Raw genomic sequence first — 20,921 nt, forward strand, 5'->3', positions numbered from 1 at the left:
ATATGTGTTCTGATGTTAATGGTTGACTGGAAAATGTCTTTATCTTTCTCAATGACTGGTCATTTTTTTTTTTTTTCTGTAACCATATGGAAATATAATTCAGCTGGATTGCCCATTAGGAGTTATGAATTTCAAGTGTAAGAAAAAAACTCTACCTATATACTATGCTTCACTGACAAAGAAATATAGTTTGTTTTATCAATAAAAGAACTGGTAGAGAAAGAAAGCCACAAGAAGTAGAATAAAAAAAAAAAGTTGAATATTAAGGTAGTGGTCAGCATTAGATGTAACAAATTTTTCTCAGAAATAAATGATCCACATGATTTGTTTTTTTCCATTAAATGTGACAAGAAATGTTTGAACAGTTGCTAGGAAAACTTCTTTATTAAAGGAACTTTGGAACATTGTGTTAAAACTTTGCTTTATCCACAGCTTTCTCACCCTTTTCCTCGCCAATATCAAACTCACCCTCTGTTGTCTCCGTTTAAGGTTTTTTGTATTTGTTTGTTTGTTTGTTCATTTGTGTTTGGTCTGGTTTGATGAAAAATCCTCCTCATGACTTAACCTGCTCTTAGACAAGTTCATGATTCACCCTCTTGCCAGAGCAGGCCCTAAGTGCAGATCTGAGCAGTCCACTCTTTTGTCAAAAAAAAATTTTTTTTGAGTCACATACAAACTCTTACCTCATTGAATTGATGTCAAATTTGTCACTTCAGATTCTGCCATTTCCTGTCTTACACATTTTGTTCAATCAACGTGGTTATTTATTTAGCAAATAGATTTAGAGCACTTACTAAGTGCGTCACCCCATTCTAAGCCATGTGGCTAAACAGACTCGATCTCTACTCTTGTTGGACTCACATTCCAAGGCCCTTTGTTCACAGAGCTTATGTTATTCTATGAATCCATGTCTTTCATTATGATAACTTCTTTGTTTTTCCCATCTTTATTTGGCCAAGTCCTCATTTTCTAAAGAGCCAACTCAATCTACATGTCTTTCAGGAAGTCTTTAGTGGTGGTTCTGTATACACTGTCAGTTTAACTGAGCTGGACTATGGTACCTAGAATTCCCTTCCCTGTGTGGTTCCAAGATAGAGTTGATTACAAGGAAATTTTTCCGAGATTTGCAAGGTGAAAATGAAGCAGCAGCCATTTTTGGATTCTTAAAGTCAGTGGGGATGCTCAGCTCTGTGGCCATGGATCTGTTTGCTCACCTGTTGGTATGGGTGACACCTGGACCTGCAGTTCTACCAGTTGCCACCAGCTCTTCTCCTTCAGCTTCTTCTTTATAATTTTTTTTAATGTTAATTCACTTTGAGAGTCAGACACAGAGCATGAATGGGGGAGGGGTAGAGAGAGAGGGAGACATAGAATCCAAAGCAGGCTCTGGGCTCCGAGCTGTCAGCACAGAGCCTGACACGGGGCTCGAACCCATGAACTGACAGATCATGACCTGAGCCGAAGTTAGACGCTTAACAGACTAATCCACCCAGGTGCCCCCTCCTTCAGCTTCTTAAAGCCCTGGGTGTGTGCATTTCTGTGGCAAAATATGAGAAATAAGGGAGATGATTCATTTTCAGAAATGCCAAATAAAAACTGTGCTGTCTAGTTAACAGTAGGTTTACAGCTTATTGGGAATATGTACAACCCCCTCCACAATGGAGTCCCAAATGCTTAGAGATTTCACTTCCTGGTTCTTCTTCCCCTCTCCATTTTGTGGGCTTATTTTCATGGGCTTTTCAATGAGCATGTGCCAAAGAACAAAGGGAGGAGGGACTGAAAGTCTGTGCATCACCTCAGGAAATGTACACTGGTTCCAGTCAGACTACTTTTTTCCTTACATGGGAATAGGCAACGTCTGGGTAAGGCTATAACCTCTGTAATACTCAGCCAATGAGGAACTAGGGGAGGGACTTGCATACTAGGAGATAAATTGTCTGCTGTAACTGCCTCAAGTGTGCCTGTCTGCAGACACCCATTCTTGTAAGAACATTGATTAAAACCTTGTTTCTCTCTGCTCCTGAGTCTGTGCATCCCTCCTTTGATTGGGTCAATGGGCTTATTTCTAACACAAAATATGCCAGCTTCTTCTGCATATCTCCTGCATCATTGGGCTGGAAATGGTTCCAATTTCTCCTTTGGGGGTCCAGTTTCTTCTCATGGATTCTGTATTTTTCTGTGAGTTCCAATTTTTTTGTCATTGTTCTTCCTATCCTATGTCCATATTTTATTTCTGAATTGTGGCTTAGCTGACCTGTAGCCATCTCAAATCTGACACTAAATGCAGAAGCCCAAGTCTTGGGTAGACTTGTCCACCAGCAGCCAGAATTGTATAATTTTTATTTCTTGTACCAAATCACTTATTCAGTGTTACTCACAGTTATTCTACTTTCCTGATTGAAACCAGACTGCTTCAGAAGTTACCAGAAATGGGGCATCAGTAAGAAAACCCTAAGATATATGACATTAACTTTCAGACTAGGCAATGGGAGGACCAGGAAGGGCACTAAGGAGATGATTAACAGAAGCCTGATGGGCTTCCAGGATACTGTTGGTGAAAGGTAAAAGCAAGTGGAAAAATGTTACTGGAAATTGGAAAAAAGGAGAATTTTGTTGTATCTTGGGGGAAAATTTAGTGAAACCATATTCTGCTATAATGTGGAAAATAGAAAATATGCCTAACAAACTGATGGAACTGCTAAAAAGAATTTCCCTGCAGAATGCTTAAAGTATCAACTAGTTTCTTTTACCTAAATATCATTAGTTACAGGTTGAAAAAGATAAGCTGAGGAAAATATACAGTTTTTAAGCTGAAATTAAAAGTATATAAGTACCTAAGGTTTGCTGAATTTGATAAAACTACTTTCTTATCTTCCCTCTTCCAAACAAAATATGCTCCTCTGGGGGGGAAAAAAAGGCCTCAGGGCAAAGATCAAATCCAGGATGAAGTCAGGAAAATATAGCCTCTGGGCAGGTCATAGATGAGGTCAAGGATGTGACTGTAAACCCTTTGTTATGACTTAAGAAAGATTTAAATTGGTGGCTCATGGACCTTTTGACATAGATAAAAGACAGAGACCTTCTAAGGGTCTTCTGGATGTGCCTTTCATATCCTCTCCACTAAGTAATAAGGTTTTTAAGAATCCTGAGGGCATGGTCTCACAGCAGCCTCATGAAGACCCAAAGTAGAGAAAGGCTTATTTCAAAAATGTTGTAGCGGTGACTTTTGCCTAATGGAATGTAACATAACTTGGTGTATTTAAAAAGTTTTTTTATAGGAATGTTATTATCTTGGACTAAAAGGTATAGAGGCAAAATGAAATAAGACCTTGGGAATCCCAAATTTCTACAGATTGGAGTTAAACTGAGAACACCACTTATCCTAGAAACTAATTAGGTTTTGTAAACTGCTCTAACAAGGGCTGCATTTATGGAAAAGATGATTTAGACAGCAGAAGTAAAAGACCAGAGGGCAGAGCTAAGAACTATGGAATACAACTTCCAGGCACTTGGGAATTAACAACATGGACCCTGTAGTATATTAGAATTGTGATAGACCAGTGACTGTGTTTTCTCTTTCCTTTTCTGCTTTCTTTTTTTTATTTTTTTTTAACGTTTATTTATTTTTGAGACAGAGAGAGACAGAGCGTGAATGGGGAAGGGTCAGAGAGAGAGACACACACAGAATCTGAAACAGGCTCCGGGCTCTGAGCTGTCAGCACAGAGCCCGATGCGGGGCTCAAACTCTCGGACCGTGAGATCATGACCTGAGCCGAAGTCGGATGCTCAACCGACTGAGCCACCCAGGTGCCCCCCTTTTCTGCTTTCTGAATGGGAGGAGGGCTAGTCTCATGGATGTGTGAACTTAGCATTTGCTAAGGACCTTATGGTTAGAAAGGCCCTGAGCTAGTTTAATTCTCTGCTGTTAGCATCTTGAAATTCTTAATAATATTTGAATAGGGGCTTTGTATTCTAATTTTGCACTGGAACCCACAAATTATGCAGCTGGACCTATATTGGTGTGTTTATTGCAAGTAGTCTAGGACTCTCCTGTCATCTTATATTTTTGTGTGTGTGGTGGGGGCAGATAACTTGCCTCTTATATCACTAGTCTTCAGACTGAAAAGAACTTATAGAACCATATCCAAAGAGCTTCATCCATGCCTGGATTGGATGATGAAATCCTATACCCAATTCACTATCTACCTCTTTGAACAGAGTATCTGAAGCACCCTGAGCCTCATTTCCTCAGCTGTGAATGGGGATAAAAAGAGTGTCTATCTAACTCATTGGGTTGTGGTTAGAAATTAAATGAGAAAATGCACATAAGATATTTGGCACAGAGCAAAGATTAAGAAAATGTTGGCTACTATGCTCTCCGCACCAGTAGTCATGGGCTTTGCATGAGGTCTCTATTCAGCCTCTCTATACTTACTTCTAAAAATTGGGTTAATGCTTCTTTCCCAAGTCCCAGTTCCTGTCTTTTGTCCTTGGTCCTTTAATATGGCCTTTTCCCTAGATCCTTCTTTTGTCCTAGTTGTTTTTCTTCTTTCTTATTTATTTCTTTGTTTCCTGGTAACCATATATCCACTGGTATCCCTCCCAGTACCGTGACTCGCACTGTAACTCCAACTTCTTCCACCAAGGTCTAGGAATCCTGCTCTGGATCACAGTCCTGAAGGTGTGGTTATTACCTGATGCTCAGTCACCCTGATGGTACCATATTTGGAGTCCTTGGTCTCATGTATTTTATTTGATCCTAACATTATTTTTTTCTACAGCCTATACCTCACCTGCTAGCTACTGCCTACTGGTTTGATACTGGAGAGTGCCACACATTTTAAACTCCATCTCAACTGCCAGACTGAATCTTCTGAAAGAGAATTATCTTCCCCAAAATGTCTGTAAGTCATCAGCCATGCTCGGTTGGATCCAGAGATAATGCAATATAAAGAATCTCTGAGTGGAATCTGGAGAGACTTGTATATTGCCTGTCTCAGGCCAGGATTGCTTTTGGAAAAAGTGAAGAGGATTGGGCCTATAGAAAGGGAACAGCTTCTCTCACCTAAGGGGTAGAAAAGTAAACATAGAGGCTTTGCTGGGAAACAATGGTTTGGTTAAGACGGTGAGAGTGGGAGTGTAAGAGGAAGAGAAATACTCAAGACACTAACCAGAAAAACTCATGACGGTAGGGCACGAAAGAACTTAATGCAAAGACCAATTCAGGGGCATGAGGTAAATGGTGGCACCCCTATTAGAATAGGAAGTTGAAAAGAAAGGGAAGTGATTTGATTAATGATTCATTGTGAGAGATAGAATTTGAGGTCATGGCAGAATAACTTAGTAGAATTTTTTAGTAGGAAGCTGAAAATACATTACTAGAACTCATATAATGACTCAGGATAGGATTTAAGGTTTTGGAATCCAATGGCACATCAACAGAATAGAAGCCGTATGAATGAGTGAGAAAAAGATATAATATAAAGTGGGCACATGGGTGGACTACATACACCTAAGAGGAGCATGGGATGAACCAGTGGAAAAAAACTGAGAAGAAGATATTGAAGATTGAAGGAGAAGAGAGCTAATATATTAATAGGGATGCTGAGAGAAGTGGGTTTCAAGAAGAATGATCACCAGTAACAAATGGATAAGAAAGGTCAAGGAGGATGAAGTAGAGAAATAACTACTGAATTTTAAACAAGATCATTGGTGTCAGCCAGGAGAGCAGTTTCAGTACACCTATGTGGATGAAAGCCAGCTTTCATGTGATTAAGAAGGGTGGTGAAAAATTAAACAGTAAAAATTGTATTTCTAGCATCCTGAATCATTAATCTTAATGTACTCCCGCAGTTCACTGACTCTTGGAGTTGCTAGAAACCTTTGAGATCTCATAGTTCAACATCTTAGAGTTAAAAAAGTCTGGGGATTTGGTAATAAAACCTCTACACTTTAACTTCCAGGAACTTTTTGGGAGCTCACTATCTCAGGACATAATGTATTCATTTGTTAAAAAGGTCCTTTTTACTAACTCATGAAATTGTAATTTGAGTAGATATATGGTTCTCTTGGCATTGTTTTATCCATGTGTGCTCTGGGTATCTAAATAGCCATGGCTCTTTAGCTTCAGACATTGACTTCATCTTCTTGTTCTTCTTGTTCTTGTTCTTGTTCTTGTTTTCAAAATCCCATGACAGAGGCTTTATCGATGCTATTTTCAAAATAAATATTCAAAATACAATGGTTGATGAGCCTTGCTGTCATTTACCTCCTGCATTCACAAAAGTTAGCAGGAGCTGTTGTCTACTCCACAAAAGGAAAAACAGATGATGTAAGAATTGCTGTTGGAAGCTCTGCAGGCCAACTCATATCACATCTCACTCTCCCATAAATATTCAATTTTAAAAGAATAAGTCAAATTTACACAACCTTTGATCACATGTTGCTTTGGAATATTCCATGATTGCGTATGTGTGGTTTTCTTTGTTTCAGTCTTTCAGAAAACATAAGAGATTTTGTTGTACAAGTAGCAGAGGTGAATTGAATTCAAATTCTTGTAACTGAAGTCTCAAATAGACTTCGACTTTTGATATGCTGTGTTTATTGTTTAATTTCAGTCACATTGCCATCTATCTAGAGAAGAGTAAAATAAATGGAATGTTGGTCTTTCATACCTGTTTGCAAGATGAGATTTTTAGTTGATTTGGAAGAGTAACTTACATTTCCAAAATTCATATTCCTTACTTGAATTCACTGAAGAAAGCAGAAATGTTCGTGTCTGATGACCTCATCAGAATTGTTTGGGAGGGGACTTATAATTAAGAATGTCACCATATTTTTAGATATTTTAGATACATACCTTCATAAGAACACCTACAGAAACAGATTATTTATAACCATCTTGCAGCTATGGAAAGCCCGATACAAAATATGAAGAAGGCGAAAACCCCTGACTCAGCCATATTGTCTCTCCTAAATTAGGTCCTTCTTATCACAACTTCTTCCCTACAATCTCCCTCTAGTTTAATAATGCTATCTCTCCAACCAAAAGAACAAACTAATACAGAACTTCCTGCTTTTTAGACAGCTTAACTTAGAGTGTATGAAAGCCTTGAAGTGGACGTTGACTGCATATGACTCAAAGCAAGTCAAATATGCATCGAGAAGCAATGTGAAATGCCAAAGGAGCTATTTTAAGAGGTAGACAGAAATGCTAGAGAGGACAGAAGGGAACATTCAATAGACATTGTTTTAGGGAAATCTCTATCATAATGAATAAAATTACAAAATTGGCTATATGATCTAATTTGAAATACATTTCCTCGTGTACAGTATAGCATCTTCCCTTACATGGCACAGTGTTAGTGTATCTTTCCAAATAGCTAACTATATCCAAATTGTAGCCCCCAAGTTTTCTATGGGACTATTGTGTGGGGTTGGAGATGGGGATCTACTGAAACCTATTATTAGTTAGAAACAATTTAACAGGATCTATAACATTCTCATATGGCTCATGAGTCCAGCTTCCAAGTGGGATCCTAATAAGAGGACCTGGCCCAGGTTAGGATACTAAGAATGCTATGCTAAAAATCCACTTTGGCAGTTTTAAGCAAAATAATCACTCTGTTTCTTTTCCTTTACCTTTTTGAATCTGCATTACTTATCATTACCTCTATGATCCTTATACCTCTGTGTTGAAATAATTTCATCTTTTATATTTCCCTATGATGGCAGAGGCATGGAAGATGATGGTGCTCAACATGTTTTAAAGACCTTGAAATAAGAGCTATAGGAAAGAATGGAGGTAGACATTGAAATTAATAATGCTGATAAATTTCAGAGTCTTTCCAAGGAGCCCTTATGAAAGGCAATGCCAACTTTGGAAATTTGTTTTATTGTTACGTTTTAGTATTTAGCAAAATGGAAGCATTCTTCTTAACTTATACAATTTCTACATGCCATTGTTATGCTTGTGTGTGATAAAGCATCACAAAACTTCTTTGTAGATACTGTGAAGGCTAGAGGAATATATTTTGTGGAATTTTCCCATGCTCATTAACAAATGACATTGTTTCTTTTTTTTTAAAGAAGAAGTTTAAATTTTATTGTATATTTTAATAAATAACAAATATCCATGTGCATAAAAATAATTTATACTACTGTTTGGCATGACCAACAATAATCAACCATCTGTAACCTTATTCGGTACACATTGTTGAATTCAAACAACAAAAAAATTGGGTTTAAAATTAAAAAATATATATAACAAATGTTGTTAACCATGGGGAGAAATTAGAACCCCTGGACATGTCTGGTAGGGATACAAAACTATTCAGCTGCTGTGGAAAGCAGTTTGATGGTTCCTGAAAAAGTTAAACACAAAATTACCATATGACCCAGCATTTCCACTCTTAGGTATGTAACCAAGAGAACTGAAAAAGGTTATCAAAGGAAAACCTATACGCAAATGTTCATAGAATTCACAACAGCCCTTCACAATAGAGAGACAGTAGAAACAGCCCAAATGCCTGTGGATAGATGAATAAACAAATTTGGATCAGCAGTTAAAAGGAATGAATATATGTTCAGCAGTTAAAAGGAATGAAGTATTGATGAATGCTGCAGCATGGATGAACTTTAAAAAATTATGCTGGGTGAAAGAAGACAGACACAAAAGGTTACATGTTATATGATTCCATTTACATGAAATATACAAAATAGGTAAATCCATTAAAAAAGAAAGCAGATGGATGGTGGCCAGGAGCTGGAGGAGGGAAAAAGGATTGAGGAATAACTACTAAAAAGTACGGGGTTTTATGCTGCAGTGATGCAGTGTTTTGGGACTAGGTAGAGATTGTGGTTGCACAGCATTGTGAATGTATGAAATGCCACTTAATTGTTCACTTTAAAATGGTTAATTTTACATCATGTGAATTTTATCTCAATGAACAAGTTTGTGTTTATATAAATAACTTTAATATCAAGGTTTAGGCTGTTTTCCTTAGCATATTATATTGGGTGCAGTTTTATTTTCAGCTTTTAGAGTTAATTTCTACATCATTCTATATCACAAAGGAAAATGACACTTAGAAGTGAAGGTTTGTAATTCCTGCCTTAGGGACTTCTACCATAGGTGTGCCCTGCTTTAAACTGTATTTAGTAATTAAGCAGAAGTTGGAAAACAGATTACTGGGCCCTTCTTCACTTTCTAACGTATTTTTGCACTTTAAATTTTACTTCAGAATAAGTTTAAATATTGGATTGCTCCATTATTTAAAGTTGGAAGTTATTTTCTAAAATGTAACATACAGACATTTCTACAGACGTTTCAGGAACATCTCTTTGCCATAAAAAACTCACAGCAGTCTTCCAGAAATTTAATTGCTTCCTTTATCATCCAACTGAAGAAGTAGTTTACCTGACTTGCTTGGCTCTATCAAGTATTGGAGGAAGGCACACTTGGGCTCCATCCGCTGGCGATGAGTGGCTGAGTGGAATATTATTACAGTTAGCACAACGGATTCCTCATGCACCACTCACTTGGTTGCTCTGTTATTGGCAGAAACTATCTTGAGTTTGCCCCTGCACCAGTGCATGCTATTATAGCTGGTTCCTATTATATGTAATAATTTGGTTTTCGTCTTTGGGATATTTCTTCCTGAGGCCAAAATCTTTGGTAATGAGATTGGATTGGGATAAAGGGACAAATATAGATTGCTTTCCTCGAGTATCTTGTTTCTAATACAAGCACATGATTGAATCCTTTGTTTTATTTTAATTCTTCTATTTGATAGATATTTGATAGAATGAGAATAATTGCTATTGATGGCCCCATTAAATGAAATTTAATTGGTCTAGGAAGAAATATATTCTTCTTTTCCCTCATGATTTCAACTTCAGAGGCCATAGAAATCCTTAGTTAAATATTTCAGGATGTATTAGCAGATTGAAAGTATGGTCATATATATCTTATGTCTATGCTACTTCTCATCAGAATAAACTTCCTTTACCCACTACTGAAATAGGGTGCATGTCCACTGGCATCTAGAAAATGCTACCTAATGTCGCTACCATAGATATGTATATCATTTGGATTATAAAATAAGGCCATGTTTTTATTTTTTTAATTTTTTTAATGTTTATTCATTTTTGGGAGACAGAGAGACAGAGTGCAAGCAGGGGAGGGACAGAGAGAGAGACAGACAGACAGAATCAGAAGCAGGCTCCAGGTTCTGAGCTGTCAGCACAGAGCTTGATGTGGGACTCAAACCCACGAACTGTGAGATCATGACTTGAGCCGAAGTCAGACACTTAACTGACTAAGCCACCCAGGCACCCCAGCCATGTTTTTATTAATGACAATTATAGATTTATGCTCTACTATTCAGAAATCACTTTACATATTTTATTTGTACAAATATGTACACTCAGCAAAGGCTCATCTTTCCATCTCCTTCAGTTATAACTCAGTTTCTTAATATGGTGCTATTTCAGTAGGACAATATGTTAATTCAAAGACATAAATCCACTACAATTTTCAAATAGTAGCAGCAAATTACACGTAAATTGGAAGTGTAAAATTATAAACAAACCCTGTTTAAAATTTGAATGACAAACATTGCCTTAGAGATACAAAGAACACTGAAATACATTTGAACAACTCCAAAAATTTAGCTACTTATATGTGTAGTAAGTAACCCAAGAACCATGCTAAGACTTACAGATCTAAGGATAAGAATAAGCCAGAAATTGAACATAAAACTGCGATATTTTTATTTTGAAGCACTTGAAAATAGAAGTATGGCATGGCAGCAGCAAATGCAGGACGTATCATTCATCTCACTGCCAGCATATTTAGCTCGGATCAGGAGTTTAATAGAGTATTAATTTTTATTATGGATACCACATGTTTCTGATCTTGATGAAGAATGAGACAATTTAAAATATATAATGGGAAAAATGGAAAGAAATTAATAAAACCTAATTTGGAAAAGAGAAAGATGAAGGGAGTCAATCGTTTTTATTTTAATTTCTTAACTTATACAAAGTCTACTACAGGTTAGGATACAGTGTTCTCCCCTGCTAGGCACAATCAAGAACTTACTGCACTTCCTTCAAGATTAGTCAGTGTCTCTCTCTCCTTCTCTCTCTCACCTACCCTCACCCCCACTCCGTGTGTATGTGTGTTTGTGTGTGTAGGGGGAATGACTCAGGTATAAAAAATAACTGTAGTACAAGATGGAATTACATTTTAAGGAGATTTGGAGGAATCCGTTACAGCTGGTTGAAGAAAACCTTTCTGGAAGGGTAAGATTTGCATTTGGCAAATGACATTTAAAGAGAAGTAGGTTTGGAAGGCAGAACCTGTGTCTGTCTTATTCACTGCTGTAACCCAAATGATAACAAGTCCTTGGAACAAAGAAGTGCTCAAAACATACTTGTTTAATAAAAGAACAGTGGGCAAAAATTGGAGACAGGAGTTAGGAAGACACCATAGGTGGAAGGAACAGCCTGAGAAAGTCTGCAGAAAATAAAAGAAGCATTTGGGGAAACCGTGGTCCCTCAAGTTTTTGGGAGGAGTTATGGATGTATGATAAAAATGGAAGCTAACATTTGTTTAGCACCCGATTTTCCAGGTTTTGTATGTTATCTCTAACTCCCATTTTATACATGAGGAAACTAGGGGTTAAGTTAACTTACTCAAGGTTAAAACTTGGTAAGTGCTAGGCTCTACTTCTGGTGATGGTCAAATGAACTTCTATCAGACCAACCACTCCACAGATAACAATTATGAACTCGGAATAAAATGTGAAAAACAAATATATAGCGTAAGCAAAAGCAGGAACAGTTTGTTGACACTTAGAGAAAGGGAAGCAACTGGGTAAATTTCTCTTGTTAGGGAAGAGACTGGATAAATTTCTGTTGTTACTGTAGGAAGTAAAAAGAACTAGAAATGGTGAATGTATGGGGAAACAGTGTTTCCCTATGTTTTCCTATTAAGTTCTTTAAAATACATGACTATTTAAAGCAAAAATTGTAGCTTTAAATTGTAGCATTGTATTGTGGGGTTTGTAAAGTCTGATTGATATGATAGCTTAAGAGTAAATAGGCCTATATAGCAGCAAGATTTCTAAATCTCACAGGCATTAGTACAATATTACTTTCTGCGTGATGTTCCTAACTTTTTTTAAAGTTAAACTTATTATTTTGAGATATGTGTAGATGCACATGCAGTTGTAAGAAACAATACAGAGAAATGTCATGTGCACTTTATCCACTTCCCCCAAAAATATTACAGAACTGTGTAATATCACAAGCAGGATAATGACACTGACTCCTTACATTGTCCTTTTATAGCCACACTGACTTCTCCTCCACATTTAGTCCCTCGTTAACTCCTGGCAACCATTTGTCTGTTTTCCATTTCTAGAATTTTATCTTCTCAAGAATGCTATATAAATGAAATTATGCAGTATGTAATTTGAGGGGGTTGGCTTTTTTTTTCACCAGCATTCTCTGGAGTTTCACCCAGAGTGTTGGGTTTATCACTTTGCTCAACAGTATCCAATGGCATGGACGTACCACATTTTATTTAACCATTCATCTGTTGCAGGACATGTGGGTTGTTTCCAGTTTAGAGCTATTACAAATAAAGCTAGACTAACCATTCATGTGCAGGTTTTGTGTGATCATACATCTTCATTTTACGGAGATGAATACCCAGGAGTGTAACTGCTAATTCCTACAGTAGTTACAGATTTGGTTTTTAAAGAAACTGATTTCCGGATCGGCTGTACAATTTAATATTTCCACCAGCAATGCATGAGTAATCCAGTTTTTCCACATCCTTGCCAGCAATTAGTGGTGTCACTGTTTTTTATTTCAGCCATTCTGATAGGTATGCTATAATAACTTATGGTGGTTTTAATTTGCATTTCCCTAATGGCCGGTGAAGTTGAACATCTTTTCGTGTGCTTATTTGCCATCTGCAATATTCTTTCCTATGGTGAAATGTCTCTTCATGCCTTTTGCATATTTTCTAATTGGTTTTTTTACTTTTTACTATTGAGGGTTTTTTAAATTTTTTTAAATGTTTATTTTTGAGAGAGAGAGACAGAATGCGAGTGGGGAAAGGGCAGAGAGAGATAGGGAGACACAGCGTCTGAAGCAGGCTCTAGGCTCTGAGCTTTCAGCACAGAGCCCGATGCAGGGTTTGAACTCACGAACTGTGAGATCATGACCTGAGCCGAAGGTAGATTCCTAACTGACTGAGATACCCAGGCGCCCCTTACTATTGAGTTTTGACAGTGTTACCCACTCCACCTTCCTGAAAGTGAAAGCCTACAATATTTGAAAAAACATCTTTGTTTACAATAAACTGCACATATTTAAAGCATACAGTTTGAAAAGTTTTTATTTACATATAAACCCGTTACATTGACAAACTGGTCTTAAAACTTATATGGATGTGGCAAGGACCTAAAATAGATAAGATGATTTTGAAAAATAACAGTTGGTGGACTTCCTGTCTTCAAGGCTAATTATAAAGATTTAGTAGTCAAAGTTCAGTTGTCAACATATTGAGGTATTGAAATAAGGATTCACAGATAGCTTGATGGAACAGGAGAGAGGACCTCAAAATAGACTCATGCTTATGGAGTCATTCCAGTCCATTACTCTGAGAACGCAACAAAGCAATTGGAAAAGGAGAGTCTTTTCAATAAGTCATGCTGACCAAATGATGGCCCTATGGAAGATAGTAAACCTCAACTCTTACTTTACACCATACCTAAAAATTAATTCTAGATAGGTCATAGAATTCTATGAAATAGTGAAAATCAAATGAAACTGGAAGAGACTATTTTATCTAGAATATTTATCGAAGATTCTTTCAGTAGCTCAGGTGAAAGGTAATAAGGAATTGAAAACAGGGAGGACATTTGAGCATCTGTAGAGGGTGGATGGATTGAGAGGATTCCACAACTGGCTGTGGGACTAAGGAAGTGAAAGTTATTAAATGTAATGGTGACATTGCCCCTGGGTAGTGAAGCAGTTATGAACATCTCCATAGAAGTAAGGGATGAAAAACAGGTGTTCCCACCTGGATAGGTTATAAACACCTGAAATGTTCAGAAGGGCTGTGGCCAATTCTCTTCACGTAACCACTGAAGAAAACTCCACAACTGGTACATTAGATTCAAGAGCAATGGAAGGCAGGGAGGGCTTGCCTCTATGGAGAGCTGTTTGACTAGTTAATGAATAGTCAAGTGGCTGTGGGATTCTCTTTTTCATCAGAGAAGATGTGGGCTGGGAATGAGTGATTGCCAACATCTGGTGAATTTTAGTTATGACACTTTTCAGTGAGCCAAATTCTGTATTTTGTGTGTCTGTTTTTATGGGTCATCAGGTAGACAAATCAATGAGGTTACTGAATTAATAATTTTTGAAAGACTTTTTGAGTTTTTTAAGGATCATCTCTCATCTTGAGATGATGAAAATGTGGTTCTTCAGTCAGACTGCTTCTGCTCAGTGTTTTGAGGTCTTGCAGTCTATAAAATTTCACATCTGTTATTAAAGGACAAGTTTCATATACTCCATATACACATTAACAATACAAAGGTACTTTATTATTAAGGTGGGCAGACCAGAGGAAAATACTTGTTTCTATCACAGAAAATTCTGAAGAAAACATTAAAACAAAAACAGAAAGAAGACTGAAAATGTTAATTTAAATGTTTTAAATTTGTATCTTTTAAAGGAAAATATAGATTTGGTTTATACAAACATCCAAAAACACTGTTTTATAATACCTGAAAAGGTATTTGTAATGTTACCAACTAATTCAATTTTGTTTGCTGATTTATTTGCTATATAAATGAGACAACTCTTTAATGAGATAATGAGATTTAACTTTCATTAATTTAAAATTATACATCTTTCAGGTATTGTTTTTAAGATTTTTTTAAAATTTTTTTTATTTATTTTGAGACAGAGAGAGAGAGAAAGAGAATGAACAGAGGAGGGGCAGAGAAAGAGGGAGACAGAGGATCTGAAGTGACTCCATGCTGACAGCAGAGAGCCCAATGCTAGGCTGGAACTCAGGACCATGAGATCCTGACCTGAGCTGAAATCTGACACTTAACCAAATGAGCAACCCAGGCGCCCCCTTTCAGGTATTTTTTTTAACTAAACATTAAATTTTTTTTGATTTCTGAAATCTAATTTCATCTTTAGATTATTTTCCATTGTCTTCTTGTATGTCCTCCTTTCTTCATTCAATTCTGTACTAATAAATTTGATTATTATTTTTTTTGAGAGAGAGAGAGAGAGAGAGAGAGAGAGAGCATGCACATGTGCAAGTGGAGGAGGGACAGAGGGAGAGGGAAAGAATCGTAAGCAGTCTCCACACTCCAGAGCAGAGCCTGATGCAGAGCTTGATTAAACAAGTGTGAGATCATGACCTAAGTTGAAATCAATAGTCATATGCTCAACTGAGGGGTGCCACCCAGGCACCCCTAGATTGATGATTCTTGAAAGAAGGATTTATGTTTTATTAAGTTTAGTACTACAAAAAAGTCTAATGCAATGTCATATATAATAGACAAAGTAAATAAATGACTGAAAGATGCTTGAAACTCATATCAAGCATTTATGATTCTGTAATAGATTTTTTGTGATAGTATATTAATACTATTATGATTTTTTTTTTTAATTTTTTTTTTTTCAACGTTTATTTATTTTTGGGACAGAGAGAGACAGAGCATGAACGGGGGAGGGGCAGAGAGAGAGGGAGACACAGAATCGGAAACAGGCTCCAGGCTCCGAGCCATCAGCCCAGAGCCCGACGCGGGGCTCGAACCCACAGACCGCGAGATCGTGACCTGGCTGAAGTCGGACGCCCAACCGACTGCGCCACCCAGGCGCCCCAATACTATTATGATTTTTAAGCAAATATTGTTATTCTTTGATTTAACTAATGTGGAATTTGAGAAACAATGTGTGTGAGAAGATAATGCTCTTTAATGATACAGTACTTAATGTGTGATTAATAATTTTCTGTTATTTAATCCAAAAAGAAATGGAAATCTGCTCATATAAAACAGAAATTTTCCTAAAGCCCTTTTGCTACAATTTCAAGTCATCTGGGCTAAGATCTTTCTTATAAAAACAAAACAAAACAAACAAACAAAAAATAACACCTACTAAGAGACTATAATAATGTGTGTTTTTTATATATTTATTTTAAATTTCTGCTAGATAGTTCCATGTTTGTCCTGCTAATACTTAATGACATTCTTGATCACTTGGAATTTAACATTTCAATAAACCTTAAACAGCAAGCGGAAGGATATAGGAAAAGACTTAAACCAAGGAGGCTAAATTTGTACTGGACATTTGGATTATGCATGTCCTTTTGAAAGCTGAAGTTTAGGAAATATATATATATATATATATACATATATATATATATATACATATATATATATATAACATATATGTGTGTGTGTGTTATATATATATATGTTATATATATTATGTATATATTATATATATAAATATATATATATTATATATTACATATATAATATATACATTATTTATTTATTTATTTGTTTGTTTGTTTACTTATTTATTTCTATTTCGCAGTCAGCTCAGGTTGCCATAACAAAATACCATAGACTGGGTGCCTTAAACAACAAGAATATATTTCTTATAGTTTTGGAGACTGAGAAGTCCAAGATCATGATGCCAACTGATCGAGTGAGGGCTCTTTCCAGGCTTGTAGATGGCAACCTTTTTACTGTGTCTTCATATGGTGGAGAGAAAGAAAGCGAGAGAGAGAGAAAGAGAGCGATCTCTGGTCTTCCTTCTTTGTATAGGGACACCAATTCCATCATGGGGACTCCATTCTCATGACCTCATCTAAATCTACTTACCTCCCAAAGGTTCCACCTCCACATACCATCACATTGAGGGTGAGGGCTTTAGCATATGAAGTCTGGGGGACACAAACATTTAGTCCATAATAACAGTATATACATACATATCACTTAATAGATTAAAAGATGTAATGGAAAGACACCAGAAGAGATAAAGATTCTGGGGTGGTATTTGCAGATATCATTTTGATAAGCATAAATTTAAGAACATCAAAAAGTGTATTATTAGTAAAAAAATAGTTTTATGAAAGGCAACTATCATTTCAAATCTCTATGCTATACATTGTTCCAGATTATGCACATATGGTTAAAATCTCTCCCTCTCTCTCTCTAAATATCACACACACACGCACACACGCACACGCACACACGCACACACGCACACACACACATTTAGAGAGAAAGAGGGCAAAAATGGGGGAGGGGCAGAGGGAGAGAGAGAGAGAGAGAGAGAGAGAGAGAGAGAGAGAATCTCAAGCAGGCTCCATGCTCAGCTTGGAGCCCAATGCTGGTCTTGATCCCATGACCCTGGGATCATGACCTGAGCCGAAATCAAGAGTCAGACCCTCAACCGACTGAGCCACCCAGGTGCCCCCAAAATCTCTGTTTCTTAAAATGAGGAAATAGAGGGTCAAAAATGTAAGTGTGTTGCCCAAAGTTGCACAGCTAAAAAGTTATACATCTGGGATTTTACCTGGCACCCTGCATCCCTATGCAGCCTTCATTCTATTCTACACACACAGGATCATGACTGGACTGCAGGCAGATGATACAATCTAAAAAGAGTGGCAGTCTACATTTTTGGAGAATATACCATCATTACTCAAGGCTCATGGCCACTTAGCAAAGGAAGGCCCAAGACATTGAAAGCTAGAGCTGGTTTTGGCAGCCAGGTTTCCACTGGCTAAACTGGATTCAATTTGGTTTGGACCTTCGTATACAACATATACAGAATAAGTGCCTGCCAACTACTCAGGGACTCCTAGAAGACCACTTTCTCAGCTCTTCCCCAGAAAGCTAAGCAAGGGTAGCAGAAGCCTTAAATTAATAGGATTTTTAGGGATAATTTGCATTTCAGTGTATAGAGGGTCTTTTACACATTCTTTAATAAACCAACACATTAAAAATAAAACATGCCCACATTATCACCACCTTTTAAAGAATTTGTTTTTCAGACAGATACTTTGTGGATAATTAAAAATCATGTTATATATAAATGATTATAAAACAGTGATGTTAATGATGAAATAGTACATTGCATTACTCAAGCCAGGAAAATTTACAGTGGTCACCATAAATTGTACATCCCACCATCAGTAATGTGGCATGACCCAAATGAAATTCCAGTGTTTAATTTTGTTTGAATGTCTGAATTCCACCTTTCCATTTTGCAAGAATATTTATTGATATGTGAAGGATTATTGTACCTTTGAAAAATGTTTTTGGTTAATATTTCTTAAAGAAACATAACATTAACATACCCCACAGATTCTAAATTACACAGTCAATACTCTCTGTATATAGGATTTGTATGGTTGGATTGTTAATAGTATAGTAAACCATGATCATGTTATAATTTATTACAGTCTTGTTTGCAGAACTACGTATCTTTATCTTCACTTCTGCTTTATTGTCTTATTGTTAAACCTGAAAAAGGAGGTAATTAACTTCACATTTGCCATGTGGAACAGCACAATGACCTTGAAATTCAAGTAACAAATGGGCCACTTTTTCTCTTTAGACTTTTTTTACTGCTGCCCCATGTTCCTTGAGGCATTCCAACATGCAGCACTCTGTTTTACTCACATAAAACTTAGATTTTGACATTCAATCCTATAACCTCCTGGCTTTTCTACAAAGAGTATTTCATATTAACTCCCCTAGATGAACGTGATAACTCATTTTGTTGCACCCCAAACACCTGAACATTTAAACATTTGAAAAGCAGTTTTTTCATAAAAATCTTTATGGTAGGGTATTTTATTTATAATAGTTGTTGAAGCATCTGAAGTTTAATGTTCTATTACTTATGCAGTTTTTGTAGAGAGATAATATAAACCATCATGATTATGAATGATTTATTTCAGAATAATTATCTTCTTTAAATCATAAAGAGTCTTGAAAATACTTTGATTGTGTTAATAGCTTAATGATTATGGCCTAGACCTGAAGCAGGGGCCATTCTGCAAACTGACTCCAAGGAGATATTATAACTAGTTGATTGGGTCAGTTCTTTTAAGCAACCGGTTATAAAGAAAAACAAATAAATAAAATAGATAACCAGATCAAATCAGATTCTTGGCAGTGCATATGAAACTAATTGGTTGAATATTTTAGTCTTAAATGGAAAATTTTTTGTAGACATAGCCTTAGGCGTATATAGAAGCACAGATTACTTTATTTTTGTTTTGACTTGAAACTCTGCTCTAAGATTTCCACAGCCTTTGTCTTGAATGGTTATACTGGATTATTTCTCACAGAAGCTTAAAAGCTTGAATGTTTCTAAAACACAGCATTGTGTTTTCTTCAAGAAAATTATGACCTTTGTAAAGTGAGGTCATAAAGTAATGAGATGTTCTTTATATTTCAGGTAAGTTGGCAGTGAAGGTTAATTCTAAAACAGAAGTTCCAAAGGACATTTTGAATGAATGAAAGCTTTGTTGGAAAAAGCACTCAGCATCTGGATATGACCATCTTGAAGGACAACGCTTGTTTTGTTATAGATGTTCTGACATATCCTAGTTGCAGAACCAAACAGAACAATATAAAATCAAATGCGTCCTTTTAGTTTTCCCATCTACACCAATTGCTGTGAAGTTTTACAAAACTGAAGATAGTGTGTTTCATGACAAGTTGCTTTGAGTAAAGTGTTTCGGGGAACTTAGCTTGTTAAGTATAGTTTAGCCCACTTGTGAGATAAAAATGCTGTATACCAGAGAGAAACAACGAAATAGTTCGGTTGAAGAAGCTGAACAAAAGAAAAAAAAAATGGTGAGGGAAAGAGCCAATAGGGCCTAGCTCCTTAAATGTGACTCTGGCCTAGGTTTATGACATAGGGTTAGACGTGGGTCCTGAAGAGAACCTATGTGGTCCAGCTCAACTTCTGAAGGAGGGACAGAGAGACATGTTGTAGGCAGAAGAACTGAGAGAAAAAAGCAAGTGCCAGGCTTCCTGGCATTTTCAGCGCCAAGCTGTTGGGTGAGTGTTACCAACACAGTAGCTAATATGGACTTAAGCATTTAACTCTGTTGCAATTTGTGATCATAGTTACTCTGTCAAGTTCCTGTCAAATGGTCTGCTTTTTTTCTTTAAATCAGAGGAAAAATAGAGAAGAATGGCTGAAATTTTCTCCCAGGACTCCGTGTGAAAGTACTGGTGAATAGGGGAAAACAACATCAACAGTACCTATCTGACATTTCCCGATCCAGTCATTATTAGAACGAGTTCAATCTTCTATATTTGAAAAGAGCAACCCTTTACTAAATCAAGGGTTTTGCCTGATTCCTCGAACTGTTCTTTATCAGTTGAACGCCTCCTAGGGTAAGAAACCCTCGTGAACTTAATCGCCTATTGAAGTGGCCTTGTTCCTCCTTCCTTGCTTTGTTGCCTGTTGCCTTTTTGCTGTGTATGCATCTGGGTAGAAGGTTATAGAAGTTGGGAAAGGGGTATGATTCAAAGGTGGCGGAATTGGTTTCTCACACAACGCACAAATGTTCCACTGTTGTTCCTAAAGTCTCCCTTTGTATACTAATTAGATATCGCCACCCCCCCCCCCCACTCCTTTTCTTGAATCTGCATTCAAATCTCATTGTGAATGCCCCCAAAGAGGTTATCCTAGACACTGGGACTCGACTCTTGTAGGAAGCGTGTTCAGCTTAGTTGTCTCAGCAAGCAGCTGTGCTTTAAAGTTCAGATTTTTTTTTCCCCCAGCAAGTTGTTCAGTTGACACATTAGCCAGGACTTGACACTTTTCTTAGAGAA

This window comes from Leopardus geoffroyi, chromosome C3 (genome assembly GCF_018350155.1).
Source record: "Leopardus geoffroyi isolate Oge1 chromosome C3, O.geoffroyi_Oge1_pat1.0, whole genome shotgun sequence".
Classification (NCBI taxonomy): Eukaryota; Metazoa; Chordata; class Mammalia; order Carnivora; family Felidae; genus Leopardus; species Leopardus geoffroyi.